Genomic DNA, 15,056 nt, shown 5'->3' on the forward strand with positions numbered 1-15,056 from the left:
CTTTACATCATACTTCCATCTAATTTAGTGGGGGAAATAAACTCCCAGGGATACAGCCCAAACTTAAAACCTAAAATCTCCTAGGTCAATTACTGTCTCTTTAAGAGAGACTATTCAACAGGCCCAGGAGTACAAGACAGCCTACTGTGGGCAGACCCAAGACTTAACAAAACTGGCTGCCACTACAGTCTAACAGGAGGGGTACACAAGCATCGCTTCCTGATACTGTAGCTGGCTCAGCTCAGCTCAGAGCAACAACAGCAGCCATGGCTAGAAAGAAAGGAACTGGAGGCAGACAGACTTCTAAACAGACTTCTAAAAAATGCCATGGCAGTGGGTGTTTTAATCCCTTTTGGCTATGTTTTGATTGCCATAGTCATGGATCTGGTTGTCATTTGTTTAATGGTGATAGCTCTTCTCCATACCTTCTTCAAGAAAGTTCAAGGAGAAAATGGGGAAAAAAACCAAGGAATGGAATACTAAGTTATAAACAATAGAAAAAGCACTCTTGGTAATAAAAATTAGATTAATAGAGGCTAAAATTCAAAGTTCTCTGGCTGCAAGATACTTGTTTGCTCTTTCTGGCTAGGGTCTGCTGTTTCACTGTAACAACTAAATTCCAAAAAATAACAAACTGGATTTTGATTATTACAGCTGAATATGGCACAAGTGACCCAAAACTCAAAATTTTCTTCTCTTTGCTTGATTTTCATTTAAAGGCTTTGAGTTACAATGATATGGATATGAGAAAAAAAATATTTGAAGAAGTTGGTGAAGGCACATACCTTTAATCTGGACACAAAGTAAAAAGAAACAGGCAGATCTCTGAGTTCCAGATCATTCTAATTTACACAACAAAAGCTAAGGTGGCAACTCCTGCTGTTTAGCCACTTGCAGAGAGGCTAGTCTTCAAAATGACAAAATTCTCCTTAAGGTTACTATGTAAATACTTTTTTCTTTTTTTTTTTTTTTTCATCAATTACACTTTATTCATTCTGCATCCCCCATAAGCCCCTCCCTCCTCCCATCCCAATCCCACCCTCCCTCCTCCCTCTGCTTGCATGCCACTCCCCAAGTCCACTAATAGGGGAGGTTCTCCTCTCCTTTCTGATCTTAGTCTGTCAGTTCACATCAAAAGTGGCTGTATTGTCCTCTACTGTGGCCTGGTAAGGCTGCTCCCCCCCAGAGGGAGGTGATCAAAGAGCAGGCCAATCAGATTATGTCAGAGGCAGTCCCTCTTCACATTACTATGTAACCCAATTGGACTCTGAACTGCCCTGGGTTACATCTGTGCAGGGGTTCTAGGTTATCTCCATGAATAGTCCTTGGTTGGAGTATGAGTCTCTGGGAAGTTCCCTATGTTCAAATTTTCTTGTTCTGTTGCTCTCCTTGTGGAGACCCTTTCCTCTCCAGCTCTTACTATTTCCCAGTTCTTACCTAAAATTCCGTTCACTCTGCCCAACAGTTGCCCATCAGGCTCAGCATCTGCTTTGATAGTCTGAAGGGCAGAGGCTTTCAGAGGCCCTCTGTGGTAGGTTCCTAGGTTGTTTCCTGTTTTCTTCTTCTTCTGATGTCCATCCTCTTTGCCTTTCTGGATGGGGATTGGACGTTTTAGTTAGGGTCCTCTCTCTTGCTTAGTTTCTTTAGATGCACAGGTTTTAGTGGGTTTGTCCTATGTTGTATGTCTATATGAGTGAGTATATACCATGTGTGTCTTTTTGCTTCTGAGACAACTCACTCAGGATGATCCTTTCCAGATCCCACCATTTACCTGCAAATTTCATGATTTCCTTATTTTTCATTGCTGAGTAATATTCCATTGTGTAGATGTACCACAATTTCTGCATCCATTCTTCAGTTGAGGGGCATCTGGGTTGTTTCCAGCTTCTGGCTATTACAAATAAAGCTGCTACAAACATGGTTGAGCAAATGTCCTTTTTGTGTACTTGAGCCTCTTTTGGATATATGCCCAGGAGTGGTATGGCTGGATCTTGAGGAAGCGCTATTCCTAGTTGTCTGAGAAAGCGCCAGATTGATTTCCAGAGTGGTTGTACAAGTTTACATTCCCACCAGCAGTGGAGAAGGGTTCCCCTTTCTCCACAACCTCTCCAGCATGTGTTGTCACTTGAGTTTTTGATCTTGGCCATTCTCATGGGTGTAAGGTGAAATCTCAGGGTTGTTTTGATTTGCATTTCCCTAATGGCTAATGAGGTTGAGCATTTCTTTAAGTGCTTCTCTGCCATTCGGTATTCCTCTACAGAGAATTCTCTGTTTAGCTCTGTTCCCCATTTTTTAATTGGATTACTTGGTTTGCTGCTTTTCAGCTTCTTTAGTTCTTTATATATACTGGATATGAGTCCTCTGTCTGATAAAGGGTTGGTGAAGATTCTTTCCCAATCTGTAGGTGGTCGCTTTGTTTTGATGACGGTGTCCTTTGCTTTACAGAAGCTTTTCAGTTTCATGAGGTCCCATTTATTGGTTGTTGCTCTTAGAGCCTGTGCTGTTGGTGTTCTGTTCAGGAAGTTTCCCCCTGTACCGATGAGTTCTAGGGTATTTCCCACTTTTTTTTCAAGCCGATTTAATGTGTCTGGTTTTATGTTGAGGTCTTTGATCCACTTGGACTTCAGTTTTGTGCAGGGTGACAAGTATGGATCTATTTTCATTTTTCTACATGTAGACATCCAGTTAGACCAGCACCATTTGTTGAAGATGCTATCTTTTTTCCATTGTATGGTTTTGGCATCTTTGTCAAAGATCAGGTGTCCATAAGTGTGTGGGTTTATTTCTGGGTCCTCTGTTCGGTTCCATTGATCCACCATTCTGTTTCTATGCCAGTACCATGCAGTTTTTAAAACTGTTGCTCTATAGTACAATTTAAGATCAGGGATGGAGATACCTCCAGAAGATCTTTTATTGTAGAGGATTGTTTTAGCAATTCTGGGTTTCTTGTTATTCCATATGAAGTTGAGAATTTTCCTTTCCAGGTCTGTAAAGAATTGTGTTGGTAATTTGATGGGCATTGCATTGAATCTGTAGATTGCTTTTGGTAAGATGGCCATTTTTACTATGTTAATCCTACCAAGCCATGAGCATGGGAGATCTTTCCATCTTCTCATATCTTCTTCTAATTCTTTCTTCAGAGATTTGAAATTTTTTTCATACAAGTCTTTGACTTCCTTGGTTAGGGTTACTCCGAGGTACCTTATGTCATTTGTGGCTATTGTGAAGGGTGTTGTTTCCTTAATTTCTTTCTCAGCCCTTTTGTCTTTTGTATACAGGAGGGCTACTGATTTTTTTGAGTTAATTTTGTATCCTGCCACTTTGCTGAAGGTGTTTATCAGCTGTAGGAGTTCCCTGGTAGAGTTTTTGGGGTCACTCACGTATACTATCATATCATCTGCAAATAGTGATAATTTGACTTCTTCCTTTCCAATTTGTATCCCCTTGATCTCCTTCAACTGTCTTATTGCTCTAGCAAGGACTTCCAACACTATGTTGAAGAGATATGGAGAGAGTGGGCAGCCTTGTCTTGTCCCTGATTTCAGTGGGATTGCTTTAAGTTTCTCTCCATTCAGTTTGATGTTGGCTATAGGCTTGCTGTATATCGCCTTTACTATGTTTAGATATGTGCCTTGTATCCCTGATCTCTCCAATACTTTGAACATGAATGGATGTTGGATTTTGTCAAAGGCTTTTTCAGCATCTAGGGAGATTATCATGTGGTTTTTTTCTTTCAGTTTGTTAATATGGTGGATCACATTGATGGATTTCCGTATATTGAACCACCCCTGCATACCTGGGATGAAGCCTACTTGGTCATAGTGGATAATATCTTTGATGTGTTCTTGGATTCGGTTTGCAAGTATTTTATTAAGTATTTTTGCATCAATGTTCATAAGGGAGATTGGCCTGAAATTCTCTTTCTTTGTTGAGTCTTTGTGAGGTTTAGGTACCAAGGTGACTGTGGCTTCATAGAATGAATTTGGTAATATTCCTTCTGTTTCTATTTTGTGGAATAGTTTGAAGAGAATTGGTGTTAGCTCTTCTTTGAAGGTCTGGTAGAATTCTGCGCTGAAGCCATCTGGTCCTGGGCTTTTTTTGGATGGGAGACTTTTGATGACCGCTTCTATTTCTTTGGGGGATATAGGTCTATTTAGTTGATTTACCTGGTCCTGGTTCAGCTTTGGTAAGTCAAATCGATCAAGAAAATTGTCCATTTCATTTAGATTTTCAAATTTTGTGGCATATAGACTTTTGAAGTAAGTCCTAATGATTGTTTGGATTTCCTCAGTGTCTGTAGTTATATCCCCCTTTTCATTTCTGATTTTGTTGATTTGGGTGGTGTCTCTCTGCCTTTTAGTTAGCCTGGCTAAGGGTTTGTCGATCTTGTTGATTTTCTCAAAGAACCAGCTCTTGGTTTCATTGATTCTTTGAATTGTTTTATTTGTTTCCAATTGATTGATTTCAGCCCTGAGTTTGATTATTTCCAGCCGTCTACTCCTTCTTGGTGTGTCTGCTTCTTCTTTTTCTAGGGTTTTTAAGTGAGCCATTAGGGTGCTTGAATGAGCTGTCTCGAATTTCTTTTTGAAGGCACTTAGTGCTATGAACTTTCCTCTTAGCACTGCTTTCATTGTGTCCCACAAGTTTGGGTATGTTGTGTCTTCATTTTCATTGATTTCTAGAAAGACTTTAATTTCTTTCTTTATTTCTTCCCTGACCCAGCTGTCATTTAGTAACAAGTTGTTCAGTTTCCATGTGTGTGTAGGCTTTTTGTTATTTCTGTTATTGTTGAGGTCCAGCTTTATTCCATGGTGATCAGACAAGATACATGGGATTATTTCAATCTTCTTGTATTTGTTGAGGCTTGCTTTGTGACCCACTATGTGGTCTATTTTGGAGAAGGTTCCATGAGGTGCTGAGAAGAAGGTAAATTCTTTTGTGTTTGGGTGTAAAGTTCTGTAAATGTCTGTTAGGTCCATTTGATTCATGACCTCTGTCAGAGACATTGTTTCTTTGTTTAATTTCTGTTTGGTTGACCTGTCCTTTGTTGAGAGTGGGGTGTTGAAGTCTCCCACTATTAATGTGTGTGGATCTATATGTGCTTTAAATTTTATCAATGTTTCTTTCACAAATGTGGGTGCCCTTGTATTTGGGGCATAGATGTTCAGGATTGTGATGTCTTCCTGGTGGAATTTTCCCTTGATGAGTATGAAGTGTCCTTCCCCATCTCTTTTGATTAATTTTGGTTGAAAGTCTATTTTATCAGATATTAGAATGGCTACTCCTGCTTGCTTCTTGGGTCCGTTTGCTTGGAAAGTCGTCTTCCAACCCTTTACCCTCAGGTAATGTCTATCTTTGTGTCTTAGGTGTGTTTCTTGTATGCAACAGATTGCTGGGTTTTGTTTACGTATCCATTCTGTTAGTCTGTGTCTTTTTATTGGAGAGTTGAGTCCATTGATGTTGAGAGAGATTAATGACCAGTGGCTGTTAGATCTCTTGATTTTGATGTTGGCTGTGGTCATCAGGTTGTGTGCTTGGTTGCTTTTTGTTTTACTGAAGTGAGGTTATTTATTTCCTGTGTTTTCTTGAATGTAGCTAGCTTTCTTGGGTTGTATTTTCCCTTCCAGTGTCTTCTGTAATGCTGGATTTGTTTGTAGGTATTGTTGAAATTTGTTTTTGTCATTGAATATCTTGTTTTCTCCATCTATGAGGACTGAGAGTTTTGCTGGGTATAGTAGCCTGGGCTGACATCTGTGTTCTCTTAGGGTCTGCATGATATCTGTCCAGGCCCTTCTGGCTTTCATAGTCTCTGTTGAAAAGTCAGGTGTGATTCTAATGGGTTTGCCATTATATGTTACTTGGCCTTTTTCCCTTGCAGCTTTTAGTATTTTTTCTTTGTTCTGTATACTTACTGTTTTGATTATTATGTGGCGGGAGGATTTTCTTTTCTGGTCAAATTTGCTGGGTGTTCTGTAGGCCTCATGTATTCTAATTGGCCTCTCCTTTAGCTTGGGGAAATTTTCTTCAATGATTTTGTTGAAAATATTTTCTGGGCCTTGGAGAAGGGAGTCTTCTTTTTCCTCTATACCTATTATTCTTAGGTTTTGTCTTTTCATATTGTCTTGCATTTCTTGGATGGTCTGTGTCAGGAATTTTTCAGATTTAACATTTTCTTTGACAGATACATCGATTTCTTCCATTGTATCTTCTACACCTGAGATTCTTTCTTCCATCTCTTGTAGTCTGTTGGTTATGCTTACCTCTGTAGTTCCTGTTTTCTTCCCTAGATTCTTCCTTTCCATTATTTCTTCCATTTGTGTTTTCTTTAATTTTTCCAATTCTATCTTCAGGTCTTGAGTTGTTTTGTTTACTTCCTTCACCTGTCTGCTTGTACTTTCCTGTTTTTCTTTTAGTTCCTTCAACTCTGTTTCTTTCATTTCATTCAGTGTTTTAAGCATTTCCTTTCTAAAGGCCATAAACTGTTTGGCTGCAGCTTCCTCTATTTCTTTACGGATGGCAATATTCTGTTTGAGTTTATCTTCCTCTATGTCTTTACGAATCTTATTTGTTTCCTCTGTTATCATCTTCATGAGCATACTTGTTAGGTCATCTTCTTGGATTTCAGTTATGGTGGGGTGTCCAGGGCTACTTGCCCCTGGGTAACTGGGTTCTGGAGATGCCATATTGCTCTGTCTTTTGTTGCTTGAGCTTTTACGCTGGCCTCTACCCATTGTGTTATCTTAGGAGTTTGGGGTTATTTTCTGGTGGTTCCTGGGGATCCTGTGCTGGAGAGAATCCCCTTTGCAGAAAGCTGGTTTTTCCTGAAGGATGTCTTCTCAGCTTTTTGGGTATAGTCCCTGGATGGCTGGTGTTTTTTCAGGAGTTGCTCACCTCAGGGATATAGACCTGAGTGGTAACTGTGGTCTTTGTTAGTCGAGAGGGTTCTCCTCTCACCCAGGGAAGTCCTGAGGGCAGCTGCCCTGTTTCTGGGTTTCTTGTTGCAAATTTAATGATCAGCTGCTGTGACCCAGTTGGACATCAGGCGCGCCTCAACTGTTTGTGCTTGTGTCTGGAGCACAGCTGAGTGCTGGCGCCTCGGCCCCACTAGACTGCTAGACTTTTTCTAGGGAAGGATTGGGTGATTTAGATCAGTTCAGTTTCCTTCCTTCCCCGTGGATTCTCTGGAGACATGGACTCCTAGTGTCTTTTTTTTTTGCCCTGGTGCACACTGCTCAGTGTCCGCCAGCTGGCTGGCCACAGAAATTTGCCTGTGCCTGGAGCACAGCTGTGTGATGGCGGCTCAGTCTCTGCCAGCTGTCTGGTGCGCAGAAACTGCCTGTGTCTGCCTTTGTGGCTTTTGGGAGTCTGAGTGGCTCCCTAAGCTGGGTAATTTTCCGGGGACCTTTTCAGGTTGGGGGTGAGCTGAGTGCTCTGAGATCAGACCCGCCGTTTCTATCTCTGGCGGCGAATCAGGCGCGCAGGCAGGCAGGGCTCTGTGCCGGAACCTGGGTCCCCGGCTCTGGCTCCGGGCTGGCTCCTGGGGTGCCCGTGGAACCCGCCCGAGTCTTTTCCAGGGGATGTCTGGGTGACCTAAGGCCGGTCCCAATCGTTTCCTGTACCCTGGGGTTATCTCTCGACTGAAAATTCCAGTCTCTGATAGTGTAGTGCCCAAGGTTCAGTCTGGAACCGTGACCAGAGACACTGGCTTGTGGCTCTGGGCTGGGGCTGGGGCTGGCGGCCGGCAGCCAAGCGTCTGGCGGAACCGGGATCTCTTCCGCGGTTTAGCCGGGTGAGTTAAAAGCTGATTGAATCCCCCACCGTGGGGTATCCTCTCACCTGGGAAACACAATGACTGTGTTTTATGGCCGAGAGTTCTGATTGCTGTTCACTGTGCTGATCCTGCTGTGCTGCTGCTCAGAATGAGAGTCCTCAAGGCGCCGCCATCTTGCCCCTCCCTACTTTTTTCTTAATAATAGATATTATGTCCTTACTGATCTAAAGGTTGGATTCACATCAATTTTAGGTTTCTGTAAGGAGAGCTGATGTTACACTGCTCTAAAAAGGCCAGCCAATCTCAAAACTGGTCCTTCCACAGAACTGTTACAAAAGGGCATTCTGGCTTAAGAAATATGTTCTGTTGGTCAATATAAGGACTCAAAATTAGGCTGGGAGACAAACATGCAAACCACATGCCTCCCTCATCAAAAAATTTTTTTAATATAATTTTTATTTACTATAATTTATTCACTTTGTATCCCAGCTGTAGCCTCTCCCAATCCTACCCTCTCTCCTTCTCTCCCTCCTTCATCTCCTCACATGCCTCTTCCCCTTCCATCTGACCCTAGCCTATCAGGTACCTTTAGGGCTGTCTTTTATAGTCTCCCTCTGTGGCCATCCCTGAGTTCATGTCAGAGACAGCCCCTGTGCCCCTTACTAGGAAGCCCATTTGGAGACTCAGCTGCCATGGGCTACCTCTGTGCAGGGGGTCTAGGTTATCTCCATGCATGGTCTTTGGTTGGAGTATCAGTCTCAGAAAAGACCCCTAGGCCCAGATTTCTTGTTTCTATTGTTCTCCCTGTGGAGCTCCAGACCAGACCCTTACAGGTCTTTCTATCTCCCCCTTCTTTCATAAGATTCCTTGTACTCTGCCCAAAGTTTGGCTATGAGTATCACCATCTGCTTTAATACCTTGCTGGGTAGAGTTTTTCAGAGGCCCTCTGTGGTAGGCTCCTGTTTTGTTCCTTGATTTCATCTTCTTCCAGTGTCTAGCCTGTTTGCTTTTCTGAATGAAGATTGAGCATCTTATCCAGGATTCTCCCTCTTGCTTAGCTTTATTAGACATATAATATAGGATAATCATGCTAAAATCTGTACACCCAAAAGACTTTTAAATGCTGACTAGATAAAGTGTCACACTGCTCTGGAAGCTGGATTTCAAATGTGAGACATTTTTCCCCTGGGGAAGACAAATGTTGCTCATGCCTAATGCAAAACAAACAAACAAACAAACAAACAAACAAAAGCCACACAGGGCCCTTATAAGTGGCCAAGTACATGCCAGCCTAGTTAAGTCCTAGAAACTCAAATATTACAATTCAGATGTTTAAAAGCCTGAACCATCCATCCCATATCAAAAAAGGGGAAAGCCAAAGAATAGCCACAACCAATGTAAAATCCAGGTACAAGATGCCTAGGGTATGCTTAAGAGCTAAAGCTATAAGGGAATTTATATAAAGTTTGCTTATAAATGCATAACTGTCCATTCGGTATAGAGAAGGGAATCAAATAAAAATAGCTACAACATATATGAAAACCTAGGCCTAAACCTCTAAACAGGTACAAGATGCCCTGGGTATGCGTAAACTCTAAATTAAAAAGGAGTTTATATACAGTTTACGTAAAACATGCCTTTTGCCTATTGTTCAAGGCAACCAGCTTGTCTCTCTTATGGGAGGCCTTCTCTAGAGAGATAGGTAGCAGCTTGGCCTAATACAACAGGTGCCTAAGAGCCCAAAAAAGGTATTTTGATCTATCCAACCTTGTTTTGATTTCAACATGATATTGATTGTATGTTCAATAATAATGGTAAGATTAATTGCTGATCCCTTCACATGGGAACAACTCTGAAACTGACTGAGACATAAAAATTGTCTCCAGCAAGAACTTCAGCAATACATGGCCAACATTTCCTTGCCTACAATATCCTCAAAATTTATTATATTACTCTTTTAATTGGCATAGAGAAAATTGGTTTACAGTTTAGTTTCATCTTGCACATCTCACACATTTATAATTTTAGGACTGTATAATGTTTGTGAGAAATAATATGTTTTTAGAACAAAAGGAGCAGACACAGGAGACCCTGGATTACACCTGACACAATTCATCCTTCCAGCATGCTGAGACATTGACATATTTGTTCTAGCATCATGCATGTTCCAGCATTCTGCTTGTTCCTGCCTCCACTGCTTCAATTGCTGTTTCTTATACAAGCCTGCTCCCAGGATAGCTTTGAAGAAAGCTACTAATCTCAATTGGTTCAGCATTTTAAATTGTTCCAAACAAGACTATTAAGCATGAAATATCTCAACATTCAAAGACTGGACCACAAATGTTAATGTTTGCTTAATTAACCATTTTTTTTCCAATTTCCTTTGGGCAGGATTTCTGCATGTCCAAAAAGTCAGCTAGAAAAAAAAAATTATGAGAATGACATCCAATTTCCTTTAAAGGGGGTCAGGTAGGTTTTTGGTTGTTTTCTGTGGCTGTGAATGTTTATTGACATTGGAAGATGGTTATAAATTATTAATGGTCTTATTCAAAGAGAAAACAAACATAAACTCAGGGATTTCTGTCTTTTCTTTTTGTTTTCTCTTTCTTTCTTAGTTAAGAAGAAAAAGAGTTGAAAAGAAAGAAAGGTATATCTTTTAGGAATAATAAAACAAAAGGTAGATTATTGAATCTACTCAACTTAAGGCTTTATTTGTTATTCTCAAATAAGGTTATTTTTAGCTCTGGTTTAGGGTTTTGTATGTTGATGCAAAGATAAGTCTCTTTTTAATGCATTGGTAAATTTTAGTATATTGATACAAATTCAAGGTCACTTCCAATACTTTTAAACTACTATTACTAACTGTTTCGGATATTAGGTAATGCAAGTTAATTGCTAGTTAATCAACTCAGTCATGTCAGACACTAGTTTAATTTATCACAGGAGTATACATCCAAGGTTTAACAGATAGATATGATTCTGTAAACAGGTTGATTACATAAAGATAGGTAAGTCTTCAAACTTCAGAGACCTACAGAATATGGCATTTTAAAAGTCTTTATTATTTTAAAGATTTTTTTGACAATGAGACAGGTCATCTCCTTGCAGCACTCCACTTACCTCAAAAAAGATGATGAGCATTGAAGAACCTCCTTATGGAGATGGCTTCAAATGTGACAAACAAGCCAATCAAGCAAAAAGAAAATGCCCTTGTTTCACGACAGTCAAAATTCTACCCCAAAAGGGGTAAGCTTAAATACCCACTGCTGGACTCTCCGAAAGCAGGGTAAGCAAGACATATATGCTTCACGTATATGTCTGTCAAATATTTGAGTCAGAAGGCTGAAGATGATGCTCCAAAGTTATAGAGAATTATGGAAGACTGTTCAGGCAGCAGACTGTGTCTGTCAATTTTTTATTTATTGGAAGATTGTAATATTCAATTCCTATTTACTCCAGTAACTAATTTTATTCCTTCTCAACTCTCTGATGGGGTTGAAGACCAAATAGTTACAGTTCCACAATTAAGCTTAAGTTGTTTAGTATTGAAGAAAATGTTTTTATATAGGTAATACCAATAGGGAAAAAAGTTAATTTAGGTATAGAACTCTAAACTTGTCAAGATAGGATAAATAATCGAGTACTTTCTCCTAAGTTTCCAAATGCATGTGAACTGGACATTGCACTTGTAAATCTTCCTTAATAGTTTTCATAAATTTTGTGATTATTATTGTATTGAAAGAAAAGGAGCCTTTCATTGGACTTAAAGGGGAAAATGTTGGTATAATATACTTTTAGAATGTATACAATTTAACTTGTTCATTCAAATGCTGATTTCTCTTCCCCACTCTCTGGTTTTAATCCAGACATTACATTATCATATTATTCTAAGCATCACCTGTCTGAAGTTTGTGTAAACATGCCAAAATTTGTTATCTGTATTGTCAATAATACAAGCAGCCACAATGCTGAGCAATGGAGAGAATAAGGTGGGGAGGAGAAAGGAAGCAAGTGGGAGGAGTAGGAGAGCAGAGAGCAGCAGGACAGGACTTGGAACCATGAGGAGAGATGTACCGGACCTAAGATATGACCAGAAGCAAGTATAATGGGTGAAATCTGAATGGTAGGAAACTATGGGGGTTGTAGGTTTAGGATGGAGTAACTATTGCCCAGCATTGTGCTCTAGGTTAATTAAATAAATACTAATTTCTTTGTGGTGATTTGGGTATAGAGCTGGTTTAGGAATAACCACTGCTTAACTAAAGGACAAATCAACAATAAATATTATTAACCCACAACAGCATTTCTTTTTTTTATTTTATTATTATTTTTTTATCAGTTATATTTTATTAACTCTGTATCCCAGCCGTGTCCCGATCCCTCATTCCCTCCCAGTCCCTCCCTCCCTCCCTCCCTCATCTCCACCGTGCCCCTTTCCAGGTCCACTGATAGGGGGGACCTCCTCCCCATTCATCTGATTCTGTTTTATCAGGTATCTTCAGGACTGGCTGCAAAGCCCTCCTCTGTGGCCTAACAGGACTGCTCCTCCCTTCGGGGGTGGGGAGACCAAAGAGCCAGTCATTGAGTTGCTGTTAGAAATAGTCCTTGTTCCCCTCACTTTGGGAAACCAATTGGTTACTGAGCTACCACAGGCTACATCTGAGTGGAGGTTCTAGGTTATAGCCATACATGGTCCTTGGTTGAATGTCAGTCTCAGAAAAGACCCTGTGCCCAGATATATTTGGTCCTTGTGGAGCTCCTATCCTTTCCCCAACAGACTAACTCCCCTTCTTTCTTATGATTCCCTGTACTCTGCCAAAGGTTTGGTCATGAGTCTTTGCTTTGAAAACACTGCTAGTTAGAGTCTTTCAGATGCGCTCAGTAGACTCCTGTCATACGTTCAATTCACATCCCATTTGTCTTTCTAAAAGAGGATTGATCATCTTACCCCATGTCCGCTCAATTGATTATCTTTTTTAGGTGTATAGATTTCATTATGTTTATCATATCTTATAGGTCTATATAAGTGAGTATATCCCATGTTTGTCTTTCTCCTTCTGGGATATTTCACTCAGAATGATCTTTTCTAGATCCCACCATTTGCCTGCAAATTTCATGATTTCCTTCTTTTTGATTGCTGAGTAATATTCCATTGTGTAAAAATACCACAATTTCTGTACCCATTCCTCCGTTGATGGACATCTGGGTTGTTTCCAGGTTCTGACAACAGCATTTCTTTAAGTGTTTCTCTACCATTTAATATTCCTCTATTGAGAATTTTCTGTTTAGTTCTGTACCCCATTTTTTAATTGGATTACTTCATTTGTTGCTTTTTAACTTCTTTGGTTCTTTCTAATTTCTGGATATTAGCCCTCTGTCAGATATAGGGTTGGTGAAGATCCTTTCCCCATCTATAGGTTGTTGTTTTGTTCTGATGACAGTGTCCTTTGTTTTACAGAAACTTTTCAGTTTCATGAGGTCCCATTTATTGATTGTTGATTTTAGAGTCTGTGCTGTTGTTGGTGTTTTGTTCAGGAAGTTGTCTCCTTTGCCAATGAGTTCAAATTTACAGGCAAATGGTAGGAACTGGAAAAGATCATAGTGAGTGAGGTATCCCAGAAGCAGAAACACACACAGTATATACTCACTTATAAGTGGATATTAGACATATAATATAGCAAAAAACATACTAAAATATGTACAGCTAAAGAAGCTAAGCAAGAAGGAGGATCCTGGGTATGATGATCAATCTTCATTCAGGAAGGCAAATGGGACAGAAATCGGAAGAAGGAGAAAAAAGGGAAGAGGGCAGGTGTCTACTACAGAGGGCTTCTGAAAGACTCTACCCAGCACTGCATCAAAGCTTATGCTGAGACTCATAGCCAGACTTTGGATAGAGTGCAGGGAATCTTATGAAAGAAGGGGAAGATAGAAAGACCTGGAGGGGACAGGAGCTCCACAGGGAGAACAACAGAACTAAAAAATCTGGGCGCAGGGATCTTTTCTGAGACTGGTACTCCAAACAAGGACCATGCATGGAGATAACCTAGAACCCCAGCATAGATGTAGCCCATGGCAGCTCAACGTCCATGTGGGTTACCTAGTAATGGGAACAGGAGCTGTCTCTGACATGAACTCAATGGCTGGCTCTTTGATCTCCTCCTCATGAAGGGGGAGCATCCTTTCCAAGGCACATAGGAAGACAATGCAGCCAGTCCTGATCAGGTCTGATAGGCTAGGGTCAGATGGATAGGGAAGGAGGACCTCTCCTATCAGTGGCCTTGGGGAGGGGCATAGGAGGAGATGAGGGAGAGAGGGTTGGTATGTGAGATTTTGAGGGAGGAGACTACAGCTGGGATACAAAGTGAATGAAATGTAATTAATAAAAAATAAATTTTAAAAAGAGCCTTAATGCTAAAATGCAAACACAGTGATGTCATGAATGACATCAGTCATCTGGCAGGGGTCTATCGGCTTGTCTGGATAGAAAATATATCAATGTAAGACAAAAAAATTAAGACAAATTAAAAAATATGACTCAAAATTTTGTAATTAAAATCTTTTAAAGATGGCATTGATTTCGTTTTGCATTGCATTCGTTGGCACCTCTACTGCTGTGCCAACCACCCTTGAGAGTGGGTTGCTTCTCCCTTGGAGAAAACGAACTTTCTATTTGTCTATCAATTGCAGATATCATCTGTGTTGTGTATGGGCCTTCTGCCCATGCCTCCATTCAGCTCTATGACCCCATCTTTTGAAGACTAATCTAGACCCTGTGTCTGCTGTCACAGTCTCTGTGAGTTCATATGTGTGACAGCCTTGATGTGTCTATAAGACTTAAATTTATAAGTGTCCCCCATATCCTCTGCTCTTGCATTCTCTTTTGACCTCCACTTCTGCAGATTTTCTAAGCCCTGAGGGAGTGACTTGATCGAGACATCCCTGTTTCGGCCTCTCCCTCGTGAATATTGTCTGTATTTATTACTATCAAATTGAGGAGGAAACTTCTTTGATGATGCTGAAAAAGGAACTGATCTATGAGTATAGAGTACAGAATTTCATGAGTAGTCATTTCATTGCTACATTCTTTAGCAGACAAGTAGCATTTGATTTTCCCCAAATAATTAATTATTAATGATTAATTATATTTATAAAGCAAAGATAACAATCAACAGAGAGAAGAAAGAGCCTAGACAGTGGGAGAAGATCTTAATACATCCTGTATTCAGGAATTTGATCAGAATGTAGGAGACAACATTGATGAAATCCTGTGTCTTCTGACCTA

Source organism: Meriones unguiculatus, chromosome 11, assembly GCF_030254825.1.
Source record: "Meriones unguiculatus strain TT.TT164.6M chromosome 11, Bangor_MerUng_6.1, whole genome shotgun sequence".
In the NCBI taxonomy this organism is placed as follows: Eukaryota; Metazoa; Chordata; class Mammalia; order Rodentia; family Muridae; genus Meriones; species Meriones unguiculatus.